Genomic DNA, 22,954 nt, shown 5'->3' with positions numbered 1-22,954 from the left:
CTTTTTCTATATCATTTTCATTTCTCAAGTATGTTTCCTACTGCGCAAAAATGAATGTAACCTTGCATAAAATTTGTGCATTCAAACAAAATGTTTCATTTTACAACGTACAGTTCTGAGCGAGAAGTTGGAAACTATGCAACCAACCAGCAAAAATAAGTTTATAGGACAGCTCCTCCGTGTAACATTGCTTCAACAGATTGTGTTTGTCGAATATGTACAATAGACTAGTCTACTTCAACCAGCATAACCAAGATTTCGCCCGTGGCTGTACATACTTTTACATATGTGCGTGGTATTTCTACGTATTCAAAAAACGGCAGGAAGTGGAATATAGAAGCTGCGATGAAAACATCCGTAAACACGTGGTGGGTGCTCGAGGCGACGTTTCGACAAGTGGACTTGTTTTCATCAAGGCTGGAACTGATTTCCTTAGCTATCGTGTGCATATCTTTCGTGCATTCTCCACCAAAAGGGAGAAGGGGTGGGGGAGGAGCGAGAGGCCACCACGACGACTGGGTGAGTCATAAGGAACCCGGAAGAAAAAGGAACAAAAAGCGGGGGGCGGGGGGGGGGGGGCGGGAGACGGGAGGGTATACGTTTCGCTGAATGATTGGCAGTGGAAGGAAGCACGTGGTTCCACGTGTTTCCACTGACACATGCTTCCACTGACAACACCCTGTATATATATATATATATATATATATATATATATATATATATATATATATATATATATATATATATATATATATATACAGGGTGTTTCAAGAAATGTGTCCAACCTTCTCAAAAAATCAGGGAAATGCGATATTTGCTCGGGGCTTTCAGAATTGCTTTCTCTGTAGCGGCAGGAATCTTAAGGTAGTTAAGGACATCATTTAGGACAGTAATCAAGAAAGTTACATTAATTAACTTTTTAATTCGCGGAGTTAGGTGATTGTGTCAAATGGGAGAATTGAAATTCTTCATGCGAGGAACCCATCCGAGCTTTGAGATCTCGAAAAAGCGTCCTCTAGTAATTGTTGTGGCGTAATGAAATTCAACGAAATGCAACGGCTTTCAACAGCGAAAGCCATCCAATTTGGTTGTATTTCATTACTTCGTAGTTATTACTAGAGGCCTCTTTTTCGAAATCTCAATGTTGGGATTCGTTTCTGGCACGAAGAACTTCAATTCTCCATTTTGACATAGTCACCTAACTGCACTAATTAAAAAGCTAATTAATTTAACTTTCTTGAGTACTGTCTCAAGCCATGTCTCCAACCATCTTAAGATGCCTAGCGCTACAGAAAAAGTCATTCACTCATTTTGGACGTCTCAGAAGAATATGGCAGTTGCGTTCTTCCATGTTTCTGTTTAGGTTTTGCCATTGAGTTTGGTTGAATTTCATTACCTCGTAATTATTACTAGATACTACTTTTTCGAAATCTCAAAGTTGGGTTGGGTTTCTGGCATGAAGAACTTCAATTCTCCCATTTGACACAACCACCTAACTCCACTAATTAAAAAAGTTAATTAATTTAACTTTTTAATTACAGTCCCAAATAATTTCTTTAACCATCTTAAAATCCCTGTCACTACAGAAAAACCAATTCTGAAGGCAGCAATCAAATATCGCATTTTCCTGATTTTTTTAGAAGGTTGGACACATTTCTTCAAACACCCTGTATATACATATATATATATATATAGTTCTGTACTACCTGGGGAGCATGAGTACACACGGAACTTTTATTTTAAATTCGCCGCCATTGAACTGCCGCCATCGCAGCCGTGATACGAACCCGCGTCCTCGTTTCGTCACAACGCCCTATAAACCGCCCTGTTAAAAAAATGCCGACTATATCACAGATTCAATACTAACTAAAAAGAACTTCAATTCGGTACGAAATAAAAAACTCCGGAAACTGGTAAATTTGAATGCATTATCTTCATTTGTTAACGCTTCAGGTAGAAATAGCGATAATAACAACTGTTGGGGTTTAACGTTCCAAAACGACAATATGATTGTGGGGCACGTCTTAGCGGGGGGCTCCGGAAATTACGGCCAACTGGGGTTCTTTCACGTTCACATAAATCTAAGTACACGGGTCTCAAGCAATTCCGCCTCCATCGAAAATGCGGCCTCCGCGGCCGGTATTCGATCTCATGACCTTCGCGTCAGCAGTCGAGCGCCATAACCACTACACCACCGTGGCGGGTGGTTGAAACAGCGAAAGCGGTGGCGGCGGCATGCAGCGGAGGCCGAACAAATGTGAACCTTTGCGACGCGCGCGGACTGGGTTTTCCGGCCGATCTGGCGTTTTCGCTCGCTTTTCAGTTCTCAGGTATAAATACACCTTAAAATAAAGTATTTACTGAGCAAGGAACGGGACAAATGGACGCCAGTGAGCTACCTTGGACGTTGACCCGTTCCATGACTTTGGAGTCGGCGAAGAATCTGGGGTCAACGATAGACGCGCAATGAATCACCGCGTCGACTCCGCTCAGCGCAGCACTCAACTCAGCAGCGTTGCAAATGTCTCCCACGTATTCCTTCGTTTCCTTGGGCTTGGAGACATGAAAACCTGTGTAATGGGAAAGAGAACTAATAAATACAATGGGACAGAATTCTGGTTAAAAGACGGGGCGTCCAAACAAGGCCACAGGAGATAGAAGTCAAGACGCCAAAAATTAGTCGTGTCTCGACTTCTACCTTATGTGTCCTTCTTTGCACACCCTGTCATTTAAAATGAATACACACCAACTAGCTCGATCTGTTATTCAAAGGAGAATTCTCATTTCGAATCTGGAAGTGGTAATTGCGAGACAACGAACCCGTCGCTTTTAAAAACTTTGGATGCCCTATACGACTTTCTTAAGTGAACCACATGTACATTAACCCCCGTGCCGTGCTCAAGCGAGTGCACTGCGACTGGAAATCAATCGACTAATTCACAAGCTGCTGCCTTCACAAAGACAAAGCTATAAAATGGGCGATTGCTGGTGGTAATATTTTATTCTCTCACGGGCATAAAATCGTTAACTTCTGCCAAAGTGATCACGAAGCGCGCTTGCCGTTTCATTTCTCAATGCTGGGTTATTTAGAAAGTCGCACCGTCTCTGATTTACTTTGCTGTACACTCTTTTGTGTGAATGCCACAGCCGCTTGGCTTCTTCTATTGCGATAGCAAATGTACTGATAGCCCAGTAACATTTTAGCCATCGGCGTCGCCGTCATGTTCCGTATAAAGTCGGCGTCGATAACATCGCCCCGCGCATCGTATGTTATATACGTGCGAGTGAAAGCATGCGAGGGTTGCCAACGAACGCAGCTCAAACAGGAATGAAACGTGCCGCCGTCTTTCGTCGCGCAAAAAAGGCATGCAGATAAAAGTTGGACCATACAGACTGCTTGGCTCCGGCGGAAAAATGCGTGCGTTGACCGACCTGGCGTGGTCGTCCGTAGTCGGGAGCGCAGTGTCTTTAGAGGGAACCAGCCGACGACGGCTCTTTACGTGCTGTGCTCCCCGTTTTCATTGAAACGATGGACAGCTCGAAGGTTACTTCGCTAGCTGCAGCAGCCGCGTTTCTTGAACGAGTAAGCTGCTAGCCTTATACCCCTGTCACACAGGACAACTTAAGTGCACTTTGAGGGAGTGCACTTCGTCGCTAGTGCCATTCGCACGCTGTCACACGGGAACGTTTAGTGACACTCGCTGCAAAGCGCCCTTGCCGGCGAGTGCGTTCGCCAAACTCACTTCGCCGAGACGGAGTGTCTAGCCTCGATAGCAGTGGCTCGAAAATAAATAAGTTATTATGCGAAGCCGAGTTCAAAGCATTTTTTAACTATCGTTTTCTTTATTAGGAATATTCTTATGCATTAAAACATACTATAATACAAAAAAAACTACTTTGCTATTCTCGTTCTCGGGCAGTTTACAGCCCCGACCGCCAGAGGCATGCCCAGCGCACGCCGTTCAATGGCTCCAGCCACCGCGTTTGTACGTAAATTTTATTTTAAGGGCTGGTTATAGCTGTAACACAGTATTACTTAAGAAACATTGCCTGAAATAACAAATATCTGTTGTGCTACTTAAGTACCCATCGCTATTACAATCATTTCCAAAGTGCACTTCCCTTTCTCGTGTAGCAGCGCGCTGCCAAAGTGCCATTCTGGGGGCGTAAGTGCACTCGCTCAAAATGACACTAAACTTGCCAGTGTGACCGGGGTATTACTTCCTTGTAACATTCCAATTAGTTGCTATCGCATTTCGCTGCTTCGCCCTGGCGCCGACTTTCTTCCTCAATAAGCAGCAACGAGGCACTGCATTACAGTTACACGACATTACAAGATACAAACTATAAACAAAAATCGATCGAGGGAGAGCCACATGCGCTCAAAAAAGAAAGAGTTATGGTTGTTTCTTTACTTCTTTTGGCCGTGTTTGGGTATGGAGGAAATTCGTGCGGCGGCGTACGTTAGGTGCACGCTACTGAACAATCTCCAAGACGGTAAAACCTAAACGGGAATCCTACAGTATGGCCTGCGACAAGTGTTCATATTTTATGGTAATTTAATGACACTCAATGTCGACGAGTTTTTTGTGCCGGGAAGTGGGCCTTACCTATTCTGTTCTCGTAAGGTCGGTTGTCGAACAGTCGTATTTCTCGGATCGTAGCGTGCTCTTCTTCGTGGAGCTCCTTCACCACGTGCTGGCCGAGGAAGCCACTCGACCCTGTCACCAGGACAACCCGCACGGGAGTCAATTCCTGCGTCATGCTGCGTCAAAATATGAAGAACGAAATATGAACCTTAGTTGGTTGTACTTACAAGGATACTGAGATAGTGGATAATTACGCTTTGCCGACGGTGCGTCTGACCATTAGTTAGCCTTTAGAGGCTCGTGTACTTATATGAAGGCGCAAAATGCGGCGTAGGCTGCTATTCGTTTGCTACTTCACATGAAATTGACTTCCACAATGCCTGCATCAGTCGGATTGTTCTTCCTTTTTTATTACTTTAAAGATGGCCCATTGCCTCTATTTTATATGAATGTTCTTCGCCGCATTCATTTTGAGCTACTACTTATGTCTGTACTAGACATGTGCGCCGGACCCAAAATCACCGGCGGCGGCGCGCCGGTGTTCCACCTCCGGCGGCGGCGCGTGAACGGCGCGGGGTTCATCGGACCAGCGGCGGCGCGGCCTGGAGGTGGAAGGGGGGGGGGAGGAGGGCGAAGCAGTGAATGCGATAAGTACACACCGTAATGTTACATGAACGAGGGCTAGCAGCTAACTCTTTTTGCTCCGATCTCACTTAACACAACAAAACGCCGGTGTATGGCAATACGGCCGCTACCGGCAGAGAAGCGGCTTTCGGTTAGTTCGTCGTTTCAGTGGTCCGAGCGCGAAGCAGTGAGATCACAGCGCCCACAGCGCGTAGAAGGTATACAAGCAGTTCGCTGGGCGATGTCTGCCGAATAGCGCGCGTGCCAGCGCTCTCGACCGCGCCCTTATAGGCAAAGTTCACAGTTGCTACTCGAGTTACGCAGTCCCTCTCCCCAGACATCCCTTCCTGCTCCTTCTCCCAGCAAATGACGGACGGGGCGTTTCCTTCTGCTTGAGGAGCAATCGACGGCAGGCCTCGCACGCGGGTTGATATTATTCCGTGTGACGGAGATGGCCAGCTTGTTTCATCTCTGCTTTAGCCATGTTCCTTGCCAACGCTCGCGAGCTTTTACTCGCGGGTAGAACATAAAATGCGCGGAGTGATGTTATCGATTTAGAGTTTATACAGAACATGACGGCGACGGTGAAAACCTGCCCTGAGTGCCCATACAATTGCTAACGCAATAAAAAATATGCAAAAAACCGTCGAAGCGGGCTCCCCTTTTTCCTGGAAAGCTGCATTGTCTCCGCTGTAAAGAGTGCGTCCGTTGGAAGAAGCATTTATTCCGGCGCCTTTTCCATTGGTTTCGTTCACGCCTTCAATACCCTTTTTACAGGGGACATCTCCTCGTTACTTATTTCTTCATAAAGCACGCGTACAATGTCAGCACTAAGCGTTGAACCGATCATGATTTCGCGCTTGTCGGCTACAGTCTGTTATCTCTGCATGCGCGGTCACAAACGCACAAAATGGAGCGAAATGAGTTAATCGTGCACGATAGTCGTGCGAGAGAGGCAAGAGCGGGTGGGCGGCTGCATAGCAAAGCAGTATGGGAGACAAATCGCAACTGTTATTTCTCGTATATGGACCAGTCGAGAGTATGTACCCTGATGATGTCACGTGAATCACTGTTCTGGAATCACGAAGTGCACCAAAAGACAAGAAACGCCAAAAGAGAATAACGCGCTCGTTGTTTTAGTTTTTTTGTTGTATTTTCAGAGGCTGTTAGGGGCCCTTTATAAAAACAGGGCATACAAACACGCACACAGGAGAGTAGTCAAGACAAAAACGCCGCTAAGAACTGAAAAATCACACAGCGGCGGAACCGAAGGTAGACACAAATATTTGTCTGCGCATTCCCACGTAAGAGGCCATACCTATGAAGTGCGAGTACTGGTCTACGTGAGAGATAGCTGTTCACTCTCTCAACTTTTCTCTTATGTCCGTGTTTCCACGTCATGTCTTCTTAATATGAATACCTACCAACTAGCTCAGCAACATTCAAAATTTGCCATTCTCTTTACTTCTGTATTGATTTATCGATTTGCTCGAGTAAGAATGAAAGGAAAAAGTGTACTAACGGACCGAGATATATATATATATATATATATATATATATATATATATATATATATATATATATATATATATATATATATATATATATATATATATATATATATATATATTACTTATCTATTTTATTTGTTTTGCACAGTGTACTAGGTCCAAGACTCCAAGAATATGCTATCCAGCGAGTTGGGTAGTCGCCTTGTAAGGCTGGAGGACGCGGCAGCCTTAAGGTCAGGCGATACTCGTGATATTTCTGGAGAAGAAAAAGATACTGCAACTGCTGGGGAGCTATTCTCGATGCGTTCATTTAAAGGTGATGTTCACAGTACATTTCGGCAAAGCGCATTCAGTTATTCGAAAAAGCGGTGAGCCGTGATGTCACCTCGCTCTTGACCACGTCGCCGCACCGAACCCGCCAGCACATTCCTAGCGTAAGAAGAGAGTGGACAAAACGCCCAGAAACAGGAACTTTTCAAGTCTGAATTTGCACATGAATGTGTACTTGATGTTTGAGAACGATGCAGGGAATGCGTACCGACGTTACAGCAGCGTTAGACGAGCGGCTACATTAAACCTAAGTCGATGGCTAACGCTATCAAAAGACATGTGCACCGAAAATCGGATCTCTGAGGGCTGCATTCGTTTCATTGAAGCGCATTCTGCCCCCATCATTTGAGTCGAGAGTGCTTGAAAGCTTCGTGATGTCATGATGGCGCTGCAGAACAAGAACCGGAAACAGGGGGCGCGCTTCTCGCCGAGCTCCCGCTCTTCAGCGGCCGCTAAAATGGACAGTTCATTGCACGGACACATCGAGAAGAGCTCCTCCGGCGAAGTGCTGTATTTTATTTCCAGATTCCCCGTTTGAATTAAAAGAAAAGACTAATGGCGGCGCGCCGCACTTATTGCGCGGCGGTGGCGGCGACGGCCATCTCTCTCTTGGGACTTCGGCGGCGGCGCGAACGGCGTGACCAAAAACAGGCGGTGGCGGCAGCGCGGCGCACACCTCTAGTCTGTGCTGAATACTAAACATACAAAATTTTGTAAAAGGTCTGTCATGCTGTTAACGGCAATACTGGCGTACTTGGCGTACTTGTTACTGTAATATCTTTATTCTTCTTCGATGTTCAGCCGTAACCTGTACGCATTGACAGGCAGCAACACTTCCATAAGTGTCGCTAACCGGCCCGTAAACAAAACGCGCTCCACTGCCTTCTAATAGAGATTTTTAGGAAGTTGAGGAAATACGGTACGCAAATACAGTACGGGACTGCGGTAGCGCTCCTTCTCTCCAGCTCGCTGTGCTTAAAGTGCGTCCCCCGATCAACAGGTGCATCGTTAACAATGCGTCGGCTGACAGGCAAGAATAGGGCGTAACACCCCACAGTAACTTTTGAAAAGGCCTTTGTGGTGTCGGGGTGCCTTTACTGCAATTAGGAGCGACAAAAGCGCAACGACCGAGAGAGGAGAAGCGCTACCATCGTCTTGTACCGTATTAATTGGGTTCCTTATTTCCGTAACTTCCTAAAAATCTCTAATGCCACCATCACATTGCAAAGCCCAGCTGCCAGCTTCGACCGAGAGCATGCGGCGACAGTCATTGGACAAGCCGCCGGCAACGGCCGCTTCACGAGAGCAGGCGTTCGCGCTCCGAAGTCTTCACGCCTACGCAACCAGCGCGCTTCAAACCGAGCGGACAGGAAAAACGTTCCGATAGATGACAGGAATTGTAGCCGGGAATCGATTTTACGCGAAGCGGTCAGAGAGGTCGCTGCCTAAGCCGATTTTTTTTTTATCTTGAATCAATGCTTGCGACGTCGATTGACGTATTTCTGCAAACTCAGTAGTTGTATACATATCGTGAGCTTACCAGGCACGTCGTCTACACTGGGGTGTAAAGGGTAGCTAATGTGTCGACGTAACGTCGCCACTCACACTACAGCGTAGACGACACTCATAGAAACGAAGTGCAAGCAGCGTTCGTTGGCGTATTGCCACGGTGGACGAGCAACGCTAGACTAGAACTTGCTGATTCATAGGAGTACGTGCGTACTGTTTATTGAATTGTTATAAAGCTGATAGCCAACACCGTGACCGCAATTTACGCAAGACAAGCACCGCTACCACAACTGATGTTTCGCAACTGTTGACGTAATGCATTTATTTACGACGTCTACCGCCTGGTTGCTGGCTAAGAATAGTTGCAGCACGTTGGCTAGCGTTTGCGCGCAACATCGAAACCTCCAAATAAAACAAACCGCATGTCTTTCTAATGTTTAAACCATGCAAAGTGTTTCATAATGTTTTCAATGTGCGTTTTGGCTGTTCCTCGGTTGGCATATGCAGTGAACCAGGTGTCGCGCATGCCTGTTAAACCCGGGCCCGAGTATGCGTGCATACGCCACACGTGACGGGGGAAAGCTTTTCATGATGTACACGAGAGGCATGTTATGTCATTCATGTCATAACCTGCCAGTCATGTTCGTCCTGCACTCTTGTACCATCCAAGCCAATTTTTGTGTAGTATACCGAGTTAAGGAGGCGACCACGAGAGCATCTAGACACGGGCGGACAAACAGATAGATCGATAGACAGATACTAAGAAACGCTGAGCCTTTCTTATCAGTATTCTATATATATATATATATATAGATATATATATATATATATATATATATATATATATATATATATATATAACCCGAGGCTACGTGGTTAGCCCTTATCCGGAAAACTAAAAGCAGCAGCCGATCGTGGTGCGGTTGCTGTTCGTCGCAATGCCGAAGATCCTCCGACGCCGCGAACGATAATGATTGGTAAACAACCGAGGCGACATCTCAACACGCCGCCAACCCGCTGAAAGCAATGGGTCGATGGCTAGACTAAATAGCGACGAAACAATGACGCAGCCTATTAACAACTCGACGACGCGGCACATCCGTGATCCGACGGCACGACCTTTCCACGCAAGACGACGAGCGACGACCTCGACGTGGTTCCGAACGGCCACGTACTCATCGCTGTAGTTGACACCGGAGCGGGCTACTCCACCTGCAGTGGATCCTTCGCCATCAAGATAAAGAAAGTGAAGGCTGCAAAGGAAGGCTCCCAAATCCTGAGAGCTGAAGGACATATAATAACAACAACTGGAGTCTACACTGCAAGAGTTACTGTACATGACCGGACTTACCCTGATACGTTCGTCATCGCGCAAGAATGTTCGCGGGGTGCAATCCTAGGCATGGACTTCTTGAACCGATGTGGCGCAGTTACCGACTTAAGGTCAAAACGAGTAACGCTATTCGTGGAGCCTGCGCTATCAACAGGTGGGACGCTCTCTCACTGTGCATTTAATGTGCTCGAAGATCAAGTTATTAAAACGCCGCTAACAAGCGTCATAATTTTCGTCGGCACGGAAACACCAATAGACATGAATGAAAGACAGTTGAGAGCGACGCGAGGCGGACTGCTTGTCCCGCGCCCCCATCGAACCACTGCCGCAAATTGACCTCAACCATAAGTCCTCCGTGCCCCGCCACGGTGGTCTAGTGGTTATGGCGCTCGACTGCTGACCCGAAGGTCGCGTGATCGAATCCCGGCCGTGGCGGCTGCATTTTCGATGGAGGCGAAAATGTTTTAGGCCCGTATACTTAGATTTAGGTGCACGTTAAAGAACCCCAGGTGGTCGAAATTTCCGGAGCCCTCCACTACGGCGTTTCTCATAATCATATCGTGGTTTTGGGACGTTAAAGTCCAGATATTATTATGACTCATTCATGGTAACAATATGTGCCGACCGCTTCGCGGCACAGCAGCGAGCAGATCTGAACCTTCAGACAGAATACTCGGGAGGTAAGGCAGAGCAACCCCATAAAGCAACCCCATTTCTTTTTCCATTGCTTTATAGACAGCACTATGTTTGACGTCTGCATCCCAGGTCAGTGGGCATGGGCTGAAGACTGCCGTTGCGAGTGCTTCATGCCGCTTGAGTTTGGTCGGTGACAAGCTGGTGGAGATACAAAATTTCAAAGAAATATTTGACAAGTTAAAATAAATAATACCCTTTTGTAACTTTGCCTATGTTTACCTAATACACAGAGCTTTCAAATGAAGTGTCGTGCATATTTTTAGTCTGACCACCAAGGCAAGTTTTTTGACGCTGAATACAGAGCTTTTCTAAAAAAGAAGTGAAATCTGCAATTTTTTTTTTCAGACGATCTGCTGCATCTTCAGCGACTAAATTATTTTTCTCTTGTAGAATGTCGAACAGGCCAACAGTATTTAATTTATTTCTACCCTTTGAGTTTGCCTTGTTCTTGGAAAAAATATCAAACCTTGCAAATTTATTCAATTTGGCTCGTGCGAAAAACCTTCGAAGCATCGATATACACAAATAAGTCATTATTTTTACAGTTACATCACTTCATTAGCTTGCCGGAAATACCATTTTATTGAGTGCATCCCATAAACGTCCTTTGAAAAAAATTGTTGTTTGATGCCCTTTAGCTCAGTCGGCGCCAAACTACAGACTCTCACAAATAGGCGGGAAAATTTTTTGCAACAGAAATAAACGAGCAGGACGAGTTTCGAACTTCAAGAAAAACGTGGAAATTTTTTCAGCCATATTTGTGATGCACGGAAAAACGCTGGATGATTTGGCATGGAATGACCCACAGGGTAAGCATGAACTAACAACTGTCACAGTTGTTGCGCCTATGTGCCGACAATGGAGAATCAGACGCTTGCTTGCTTGCTTTTTTTTTTTACGACAGAGACTTGCCCTTAAGGCATATTATTTGTTGGGTATATTTGTGTTAAATGTGCGCCGTTAGGCCGGTGTTGTGTATGAAGTGAAGAAGTGTCTTGTGGAATGTGTTGTCATGTATCCATCGGTCATAACTGTTTGTGTCACTGTAGCGAAGACCAGCTTGCAGGAGATGAAGGGAGCGTTCCGACTGTAATCCTTGGCATGTCCATCACCGGAACAGAACAGTACGGGCATGTATCACCAACTGGTAAATGCGACCAGTTCCTTGTTGAGAGAACAGCTGGTGTAAGGGCCACCCCTGCCCGAAGCCTCCTAAGCACGACTTCCTCCGCCCTAGTAAGGTGAATGGGGAGAGAGCAGACACACGGTGGGATAAGAGCGCGTGTATCTTGCCTGAGAACATTTTTACGGGCACGGACTGTATTTAGGGGTTGAGGTGGAAGGGGAATAGATGGGAGGTCTGTATTAGGAGGGCAGTGTGCCTGTTGGTCAGCAGCAATATTGTGAGGGTTCGCAGCATGGCCTTGAATCCTGCTTGCTTGCTTGCTTGCTTGCTTGCTTGCTTGACCCTTATTTCTTGGCTCTTACCCACTACGGGGGATTGGCCATGAAAGAGGCGGTTAATATAAGTGGGGAAATTTAGGATTTAGACGCTCTTAGATGTTTCTTCTTTTAAACTGCGGCCCGTGCAGTGACCATCTGCGTCTTTTACCACAGGGGGCACCTGATGCAAGGTGTGCCCGGTGTTCTTTGTCTTTTTTCCCTTTCCACATCCCGAGTGGGTACAGAAAAGGGCCACATTGTCGTGCGCGACTCAAGGGCAGTTTTCAAATTGAAAGAACATTAGGAGCGTTGCGTGATAGAAAACACGCTCACGCTCTACCGAGATTTGCTTACCACCACCGGTACATGGTGTATATAAATTGCTCGCCGTTATTTCGCCGGGGCATACATGGCGTGTGGCTGAGTTGTCCAACGCAGCGCGCTGGGGAGCGAGGGGTTGCTGGTTCTAATCCACGATCGGGTACTTCAGAATTTTTTTCTTCTGCCTTATTTTTCTTTCTGCCTTCTTTATATATATACATACATATCCGGGACATGACGGCGTCAACAGATGGCGACGGCAAAAATCAGCCGAGAGTGTCCATATAATTGATATCGCAATAAAAGGCGAAATGCTCTAGGTACCTAGATTCAGGTGTACGTTAAAGAACCCTAGGTGGACAACATTTACGGAGCGCTCCACTATACGGCGTCCCTCATAATCATATCATGATTTCGGGATGCAAAAACCCCAACCATTAACGTCCCAACATTGTGGGAATGCCAGGGAGACTTCATTTTATTGCGATAGCAATTATATGGACACTCTCGGCGGATTTTTGCCGTCGCCGTCACCGTCATGCCCCGGATATGTATATGTATGTATATGGTAATAAAAGCAAGAAATAAAAATAATTTAGAAGAAAGAAATCCCGACGCGCTCGACCGCGGTTTCGAAGCTGAGGCCCGTAGCTCCGCAGCTTGCTGCCTCAGACAATTACGCCATGCCTGATTCGGTCTCCTGGATACTAATGGCAGAATAAAAACGCACATTACGCAGGTAAAGTATAACCATCTCAGCGCACGCTCGCGCGAAAGAGAAGTCTTCTTCCTCTTGTTCTTCGAGCGCCTTGATGATAATAGTAACGCAGGCAAAACCACATATCATAGCCAATTGTACCACGCGGCGCTCGCTCCACTACGGCGCGTGCTCTACTTTGATAGAAGTAAAGAAGAAGTAAGAAGACAAAGAAGTGCGTCTGCGGCTGTAATTTTAGCCTCAGGAATACGTACCAACTAGAGTCAAATGACGTTGTATCTTAGTTACCACAATCGACGCTCGTAGGAAACGCGAGCCGTGGCTTCACGGCTCGCGTGCCACTGCCAAGCGCCGTCTTTATTAAATGCGAAGCATTTCTTAGCGAACCTCTGGCACTTTGAGCGTTTCTATCTACGTATCTATCTATCTATCTATCTATCTATCTATCTAGCCGCCTACGTCTGGGTGCTCTCATGATCGCCTCCTTAACTTAGTGTAGACCAAAATTTGCATGGGAGGGTAAGAGGATTTGACGAATATGATTGCCGGGTCATGACATGAATAACTTTAAAATCCTGTCGCGTACGTCGTCAAACCCTTTCCACTAGACACGTGTGGCACATACCCGTTTACCACGGACCGCGGTGTACGGGTATGCGCCACAGGTGATTGACAGTTTATATGTACCCAGGAACGGCGAGAACAGACATTGGTAACTACTTAAATGCTAGGCGTTAAGGATAACCAACATCGGCAGCGTTGACTCAACGAATGGAAAGAATGAAAATTAGGATCCCAGCAGGAATCGAACCCAAGCATTCTGCGCGGCAATCAGGTATTCTACCACTGAGCCACGCCAGGTCTATAAACTGGTTTGAATAAACAGCCTACGCAAGCGTAATATCGGTACAACGTCAATCGTGCCTGTGCGGCTGGTTATCTAATTTTACAAGAAAGCAATAAACACTACATGATACTCCTACGATGTGTACTCCTACGATACAGGCGTCATGTCAGATTAACGTCTGTAGTTCCAGTGTTGGCTCCACTTTTATAGCAGTCAAATAGACATTACGTTTGTATTCCTATGATTCAGCAAGCTATATTGAAGCATTGCTCGACCCCGGAGGAATACATTAACGAAAGTTACATATGATATCCCCATCACCGCACCGTAAAGTGCACTTCGTCCACCAGAACGACGCAGCGTCCTCTTCATTTCTTACGAGGCTGGGCGATGACCTCATGCTGACCTAGGATTATGCCAGATTGACTGACAGCCGTTTTGTAGACTAGGCGACGTAGGCCACATACACCCAGGTAGTCAACGAATACGACAAACACCATCCACAGATGTTGGTCTACGTAGCACTATCCAGGCCTACCAGCCTCAACAGACTATACATCACCAACGCGAAGGGTGGCTTCAGGTTCCGACATGTCGCCGGCTCTGTCGACAGACAATTTGTCGACGAAATGACCGAGGCATCCACGAATTCCAACAGCTCTACTAAACCACATACTTCACTACACATGAACCCCTCGTCACCACGATCACGACCGGATCCTATAACAAGTCATGACCAGCTGCTGGTGCTCACTAATCACGGTGATGATGCCCTTGTTCAAGAACTGCCAAGAACTTCTTGCACACATGCACACGGGTTCGTGAAACATGCGTGCGTTCTCGGGACACGTATAAGCACTACATATCAGCTTACCACTTCTGGTGTTGGTAATACCCACGTTGCCATTGGCAGTGTTACCCAACCGTAAACAACTGGTTATATAACACATATGCGGCTCTTGGACATGTGTATGTGTGCATATAAAATTTATACAAATATTTAGAATAATTTTGTAACGTGTCGCTCAGTAAAAAAAGTTACGCCACAGTCAAATACTCGCCGCATGCTTCGCATACCATCGACTCCCACTGTATGTGGGATCTGCCGAATTTTTCTTCTCTTGAGGTCGCGCGCTCTGCGGTTTTGTTTGCCGCCCAAACGAAGGCGCTGCAGGGTCCTGGGACAACATGAGCCCAAGAGTCCAAAAGTGGCTTGTGTTCTGCGCACTCTTCCTGGCCGCTCGCGGATTTCATGGGTCCCCAATCCTAAAATTGTCTAGTGTTTCGCCAGAGTTGGGATGTGCGCCTTCGACTTGTACTTTGACATACAGGGTGCGGTCGACCGTGCTCGCGCGATTATTTCTTGAGGGGGAGTTTTGTACGTCTTGTGCTTTCAGCAAAGTTTGCGTTGAAGCTATAGACCGCACGAAGGTCAATTTGCTCGCTGCAGCGGCCGCGTTTGCGAAAGGAGTGATCTGCTAGCTTGAAGAGCCAAATTAGGGGTTAGTTGAAGTGACAACCGTGGCAGGTCGCGCTCGTCCTATGTATACCTGTGTGTTATTTTCATTAGTTATTCTATGTGTCTCAGCAGCGTGCTGCAAGTGCCGAGCTGTGACAGTTGTTAGTTCGCACTCGGCTTGTGTGTTTTATTTTTTCCTGCGTCCTTTGTGTTTGAGCAGTGCGCAGCAAGTTTCTAGCTGATTGCCGTTCTTTCTGTGGCATACCAATTTCTTGCTATCGCATTCATTGCTTCGCCCTTGAGGCGAAACTGTGTGTTTTCACGTGCTTCCTTTATGTAGCAGAGTGAGGAAAGACATTTATCTGGTCTGGAGGGAAGAGTATGAGATGTTTACATATCCAACTCGTGGCCGTGAGAGGGCGGAGAGGCTCCACCTACCCGTCCGGACATAGGACTAGCCATGAGTTACGTAGCAGAACTTTTCTTTTTTTTTCGCTTTCGCGTTTTTTTAGCAGCATCGGGACGATATTTTTTCAGCGAGGGGCATTGCCGCACGCGCTTCTTACTGTATTTTCATGTGACCGCGCTATACACGTGTAACCACCACTCGCGCAGGCGGAGCCGGTATGCCTTGGAACCTTGACGATTGTTGTTGGCTCATCTGATCAGATTGCGCGTACGACGCGCGCTGTCCGTGGACTTAACGCAGGGACCAGCGATAAAAATGCTGGTATATTCCATCATGCATTTATAGAAGCCGACGTTCTTCACCAACGATGAGATTGTCGACGACTGATCATTGTGCGTGTTGTTGTTGCGCTGTGAGCTTTATTTTCTGGGCGCAGGTGCGCTGAATAAAGGAGTTCCATCTATGCCGGCTTGAGTTCGCGTCCTTCATCGTCACACCCACGTGACAATATTAACTATGATAACGTCACTCCGTGCGTGTGGTTAGCGGTCATACACATCGGCCACCTGATTACCGTCGTTAAATCAATGTTATCTGCTTTTGGAAAACCGCCCTTTGCCAATCCTACATAATTTGCATGCATCGCATTGTCATTAATAACTGTTGGGGTTTTACGGCCCAAAACCACGATATGATTATGAGGGACGCCGTAGTGGAGGACTCCGGAAATTCTGACCGCCCGGGGTTCTTTATTGTGCACCTAAATCTAAGTACACGTGCCTCAAGCATTCTCGCCTCCATCGAAAATGCGGCCACCGCGGCCGGGATTCGATTCCCCGACCTTCGGGTCAGCAGTCGAGCACCATAGCCAGTAGACATGCATCGCCCTGTAGTACGCGTGAGGCATACAAGCAGCTTTATCAATGCACATGTTCTACGATAGCATCCTAGGACTCTTGAACGACAGCTATATCTGTACCCGCTATCTGTTCTGTTGCAGCTTCAACCGTTGCTGTCTGTGCGACTTCCCTTCCTTATCTTTTTATTCGTATGAAGGTATTTGAAGTGCCTGAAGCATCCACTGCAGGCAGCTGACAAAAGGCATAATATCTGACTACGACAGCCAAAGCCTTTCGGAGCACATAGAACGAAAGAACAAATGCAGTGTATATTATATTCCGTAAATCTGGAGTTGTGGAACCGCAGTGAACAAGGCTGTCCCTCCCGCATGTTTAATTACGTTCAATGCACCTGCGATGGTGCGCCTTCCGTAGCGGTTGATTCTCGTTTTTCTGGCTGCCCGGGGCTTTGCTTTTATGCAGATATTTTCCTCATCTAAGTTAGAGGTACATCAAACGCTTTTTGCCACCGCATTGAGACCGCAATAATTAGCCGAATCCAGTGACACGTTAGATTCCCTCACTCTATAGCTATCACTAATAAGACCAATGTCACAAACGATATGCTATGTAACAGGTCCGTGACTGTTTATGTCGGAGATTTAGTGTGCTTCTGTAAACATCCTTCATAAAAGAAAACGTGATACGCGAACTCGTCATCCTGGTGGACGTGTTCGATCAAACACCACGGCACCACAAATTTTGCCAACCGAGGTCCATTATCACGCCGCAGATTTCAAGTGATAGCCACGTGAAACACATCTTTGCTGTTTTAAGCTGTTAATCGAGAGTATATACCGGAGATCACCAGCGGACTCACCATTGGATTCGTATGGGCCACAAAGTGCGACTACTTCACAACTCCCCTATGCCAAGTTGCAGCTGGAATGCTCAAATAACAAAACCTCTGGCATTAGTGAGTAATTTTCACAGAGGGATAAAAAAAAACAAAATCTTACTAATGCGAACCCCTCATCATTCGCAGGCACTGAAAAATCAAGCGTTATACACGGAGCCGCGCTAGCGTTTGAAACATTCTCGGAAAAAGACCCTCTCATGTCAGGCGAGGAGTCACATTAAAATTCTAAAATGACAAGGCGTGCAAACATGGACACAAGAAAGAAGTCAGGACACTACAAACGCCGCTTTTTAGAATGAATACTTACCAACTAGCTCAGCTCTCGGTTATTCTAAGTCACATTAAAAGGCGCAATATCGTGCGGCGGAATCGCTTCAGGCGTCACGCCATGTGACTTGAGTGGTGGTGTAAGGCTTCCGACACACACTTAAAGGGCTCAGTCATCAGTCATCATCCTAATAATCGACATGAGCCGCAGCATCAGCAATGCTTGCAGCCACATAGGTGCGCGTATCCGCCTTACAGACGCGTAGTAACTACATCGCTAAAGGCTCCACACCTGTGAAAAGACATGCAAAAACAAAGGTGCTCGCATTAGGCGTGCAAAGGGTCTGTTTAATGCCATATATATGCACTTGCTCATTGCAGCTCATATGTGTTAGATGAATGCAGCTTGCCTTTCTCCTTGTGTAGCAGGTGTGTAACACCTACCGATTTTTTTAGTTTTATACTTGGTTACGAGTCAAAATATGCGAATTCTACAAAAATGAAGGAAAAACTGTATATATGAAGAAACAGGGAAATTGGCCACGGCTTGCGCTGTCGCGGAATCTTGTTTCGACTACTTGGACTTTAGGTGCGACCGTCAGTCCCTGCCCCGAGAAATCGTCGTTCAACTCAGCATCGCTTGCGTGGGCATGCGTAACTTATAGCAATCTTCACGACCCAAAGCGACTACCATGGTTTGATTCGTCCTTCGTTTATTTTCTCAAAAATGTTACTGGTCCCAAATTTCAGGTCTTTCTAAAAATCGTACCCGCCACGGTGCTGTAGTGGTTATGGTGCTCCACTGTTGACATGAAGGTCGCGAGATCGAATCCCGGCCGCGGCTGCCGCATTTTGATGGAGGCGAATCGCTAGAGGCCAGTGTACTTAGATTTAGGTGCACGTTAAAGAATTCAGGTGGTCGAAATTTCCGGAAAGCTCTACGACGGCATCCCTCACATCGTATCGTGGTTTTGGGACGTAAACCTTCAGGAATCATGTCTAAAAATCGTCTAATACAGGAACATTACACGTCAGATACTCCGAACTACTGTAAAGCGTCATAAGTTCATATTTGATTAACAATATTAATAAAATATTGATTTCAAGATCAATTACAACTGGTCCATGCTTCGCCACTTCCTAGTGGGCCAGTACTGGGAATATAAACAAGAACAGTGCTTCTCAAAACGCAAACTCAGAGAGAGTCAAAGTGACTGGCTAACTCGCAGGTAGAACCTTTTCCAGAGTTTCTCCATTTTTCTGTTTGGAATTACGGGGCAGATGCGCACCCTGGCCGCGGTGGTCTGGTGGTTACGGTGCTCGAATGCTGACCCGAAGGTCGCGGGATCGAATCCAGGCCGCGGCGGCCGAATTTCGAAAAAGGCGAAAAGCTCTAGGTACCTAGATTTAGATACGCGTTAAAGAACACCACATAATCAAAATTTCCGGCGCCCTCAACTGCGGTGTCCTTCATAATCATATCGTGGCTTTGGCACGCTAAACGCGTGAAATTATTATTAAGATGCGTATGAATGAAGTCGGGCATTGCATTGCAGAGCTCGGAAAATGACCTGTGGTTCGTGCAACCTGTGAGCGCGACGCTACGTTTGTGATTTTACGGAAGCAATTATATGTGGCATTCGTGTTGTTTGGAAAGTGTTCTAGCTCTTTACAAAGTTCTGTAGCAGTTGGAAATGCGAGAAGTACCATTCTTCTGAATAGATTTCTGTCGCATGCCGTAGTGGACTGAAGAACGCCTTAATCCGATCTCTATTTGTGCAGGCTTGGCCCACGTATTACCTATAAGCACCAGTTCATGAGTTTTTAAATGCGAAGCATTTCTTAGCGAACCTGAGGCACTTTGCGCGTTTCTATTTACGCATCTATCTATGTATCTGTCTATCTATCACGCCGCCTACGTCTGGGTGTTCTCGTGATCGCCTTATTAGCTTGCTGTTCACCAAAATTGGTATGGGAGGGTAAGAGGGTTTGACGAATGTGACTGTCTGGTCATGACATGAATAACGTGAAAATCCTGTCACGTATGTCGTCAAACCCTTTCCTCCAGACATGTGCGGCACATACCCGTATGCCACAGGCCGCGATATGCTGGTATGCGTCTTAGGTGAGTGACAGTTTATATCTACCCAGGAACGGCGAGAACAGACAATGATGAGTTAAATGCGAGGGCGTTAAGAAAAGCCGATATCGGCAGGCTTGACTCGACGAATGCCAAGAATAAAAAGTAAAGCGTGCCCCTACAGAAGTAACTGAATGTTTACTGTACATTGATATAAGAGAGTTTGCACAATGTATATTGATGTCTGGCAGCTATAGCACCGTTTAACGTGGATGTGCTCCCTTTGATGGTTGGTGGTACATCTCCGTCCCGACGACTAACGTCCCTACTAAATGATTAAACAAACCCTTGTGGTGTAGTAGTTAACGGTGAAAGCGTGATCACAGAACTAGTTGTGCTAGCCAGAAGAGCGTCGCATATTGGACGCAGAACTTGGTCGCCAACACGCGGCATGTTAAAATATCATTGAACACCACGGCCGGACTAGAGGCAGACGCAAAGCGCGTCGCGCCGCCCCGCTAGCCCGGCCGCGATTTCGTGAATGGGGAACGCGGTGTTACAGCCAGGTGAGGCAGGCGCGCGTCGCTGAGCTATCTATGAGCGAGGCCGACGCTTTTACGACGCTTGGCTAAAGTCGCCAGCTCGCGGTGTGTTAAGGCATTGACAAACTTGAACTTCTATTGAAAACGCGCCGAATGGGAGGGACGTGTAAGGAGTTGCAGATGCTGATCGCGGAGGCCACAGTAATGACGAATTACTTACCGCTACCAGTGGGCAACACCACCCCGCCGACCGGGAGAGTGGTAGATATAAAAGGCGCGTTTCTAAAGCCTCTGGAGTCTGTGACTGTGGCGCAGTGGATAGCGTGCCCGGCATCTGTTGTTGCGGACCGAGCGGTCGTGGGTTCGATGCCCGTTGACGGAACTTTGTTTCTTTGCCATCTGATCGTGCATATTTTTTCTAAGTCATTTCCGTGACGGAAATACGTCACTGAAGTCTTGGTGGACCCCGGCATAAAACACTTTCGTGTTAAAATCAGGATCCGAGCATGAATCGCACCCAAGCATTCCGCGTGGCAGTCAGGTATTCTACCACAGAGCCACGCCAGGTCTTGAAACTGCTTTGGAAAAAGGCCCTATGCAGGCGTAATGTCGATGCAGCGTTGATTGTAGTTACAGTACTGGCTATCTAATTTTATAACGAAGCAATAAACATTACGTATGTACTCCTCTGATACAGGCGTCATGTCGGGTTGACGTCAGTTGTGGTTCCAGTGTTGGCTCCGTTATATAGCAGTCTAATAAACATTACATTTGTATTCCTATGATTCAACAAGCTATGTTCAAGCGTTGCTCGACCCCGGAGGAATACGCTAACGAAAGTTACTTATGGTATTCACATCATCGCACCGTAAATTGCACTTCGTTTCGGTAATACTGACGTCTTTGCTCTAACGTGAGTTCTGACGTTACGTCAGACCATAAGTTATCCTTTAAGTAGTCACGTTCCTGGTAAACACACGATGTGCACACAGCCATGTGCTCATGTGAGCACATGGCTGTCATGTGCGCACGGTTTAGAAAACCGCTCAAGTGGGCCCTACTTTCAAAACCACGTCAACCCACCTCGTAACGCTTGGCTCAAACCCCCAAAAATATGCAACATGGCGATTACTCGCCGACTGCTTCGCATGAAACGGATTGCCACAAGGCGTGGCAATTGCCAATCTTTTGTTTTTGTTTTGTTTTTTAACCTAAGTTGTACTTAAACAGAATGATGCCATTTACTGAAAACGTGAAAGCACAGTCATCTCGAGAACTAGCTTTATCCAACACGCCCCCTTTCTTCTCGAGAAAATTTACCTTCATTATCGCTGCCTCTTTTATATTTTATGCCTAGTGCCTTAGGGGAGGGACGGGAGCGGCCGCCTAGAAATCCCCGCATTTATCACGCGCCGCGTCCGTGTGAGTGATTGTTGTTGGAGTGCGAGATAAAGGAGAGTCATGTGCGCACGGTTTTAGAAAACCGCTTAGGGTGTTTTATTTTAGTTCTGCTTGAAAAAGAGCAAGGACAATCCACGCCAAACGTCCCAGATACTGCACTCGACCCTCTCAGATTCCTTTATAAAAAATTTCGGACAATCATTTCGGTGCGTTACCGGCTTTCCTGCAGTATTTGTTTCAGGAAAAAAGTTTTTCTGCCCTTAGGAGCAATTTTAATGATGCCGTAGTGGGTGATACCTAGGTTGCTGCAAAAATCCCTCAAGAGTGCACACGCGGGGCCTTAAATCTCTGCTCATTGCTATAAAAGGAATGACGCTTTCTTATTCCCTCCAATGGCCGTCTGCCACTTTGTCTCACGATATGCTATGTGGTGAAGCAATACGGCAATTTCCTGCGCCCAACTTGACGATCTTTTTCTAAAATTATATAAAGCACATAGACACATGCAGCTACATCGCATGGCTGAATAGCTGCCAGTAAACGTGCCAAAAAAGTATGAAGGTCGATTACTGAGTCGTTTGGAAGTGGTAGGGGCGCAAACATAGAAAAATGTGTGAAATGACTCAAGTTCAGGCACTCGGCATAAGAAAGTGCCATTCCCTTTATAGCAACTAGCAGAGATTTAAGGCGTTCCGCCAGGTATTGTATTTTTTCGGGATTTTTGCAGCAACTTCGGCTTCGCCAACTACGGAAACATTGAAATAGCTCCTCGAAACGCATTTCTTTTTTTTTTTTTCCTTGCAAAAATACTGTAGGAGGGCAAAGAGTGCACCGAAATGATTGCACAATATTTTTTAGATGAGAATCACAGACGGTCCAGCGCAATGCTTGGAACGTTCGGCATGGAATGACCCGGCAGCGAAATAAACGAAAAGCGAGCGAATGTTGAATTGGTTCAAGGCTGGTGTTTTAGCAAAACTAGTGCGGAATGAAAATAAAGGTACACACTTACGTTTTGCTGTCCTAAGAATCACCCGCCTCCTCAGTTGGTCGCAGCCAAACACTCTGTGGCTTCCTCCCGCGCAGATTGTTACACTGTGATCGACACGGCGTATTT

At 46.5% G+C, this 22,954-nt stretch overlaps 1 long non-coding RNA gene across 1 annotated transcript; it reads right to left on the bottom strand.

Moving 5' to 3' along the window:
* Nucleotides 1-2,315: 2,315 nt before the first annotated feature.
* LOC119388965 (uncharacterized) lies at nucleotides 2,316-22,954 on the bottom strand. Its single transcript, XR_005182929.2, has 3 exons — nucleotides 22,850-22,954; nucleotides 4,611-4,765; nucleotides 2,316-2,570 (listed from the first exon to the last, which is right to left on the bottom strand). It is a non-coding gene; the product is annotated as an uncharacterized LOC119388965 (long non-coding RNA).

Source organism: Rhipicephalus sanguineus, chromosome 4 (assembly GCF_013339695.2).
Source record: "Rhipicephalus sanguineus isolate Rsan-2018 chromosome 4, BIME_Rsan_1.4, whole genome shotgun sequence".
NCBI classification, from domain to species: domain Eukaryota; kingdom Metazoa; phylum Arthropoda; class Arachnida; order Ixodida; family Ixodidae; genus Rhipicephalus; species Rhipicephalus sanguineus.
This window is presented reverse-complemented; position numbering and strand designations above follow the sequence as displayed.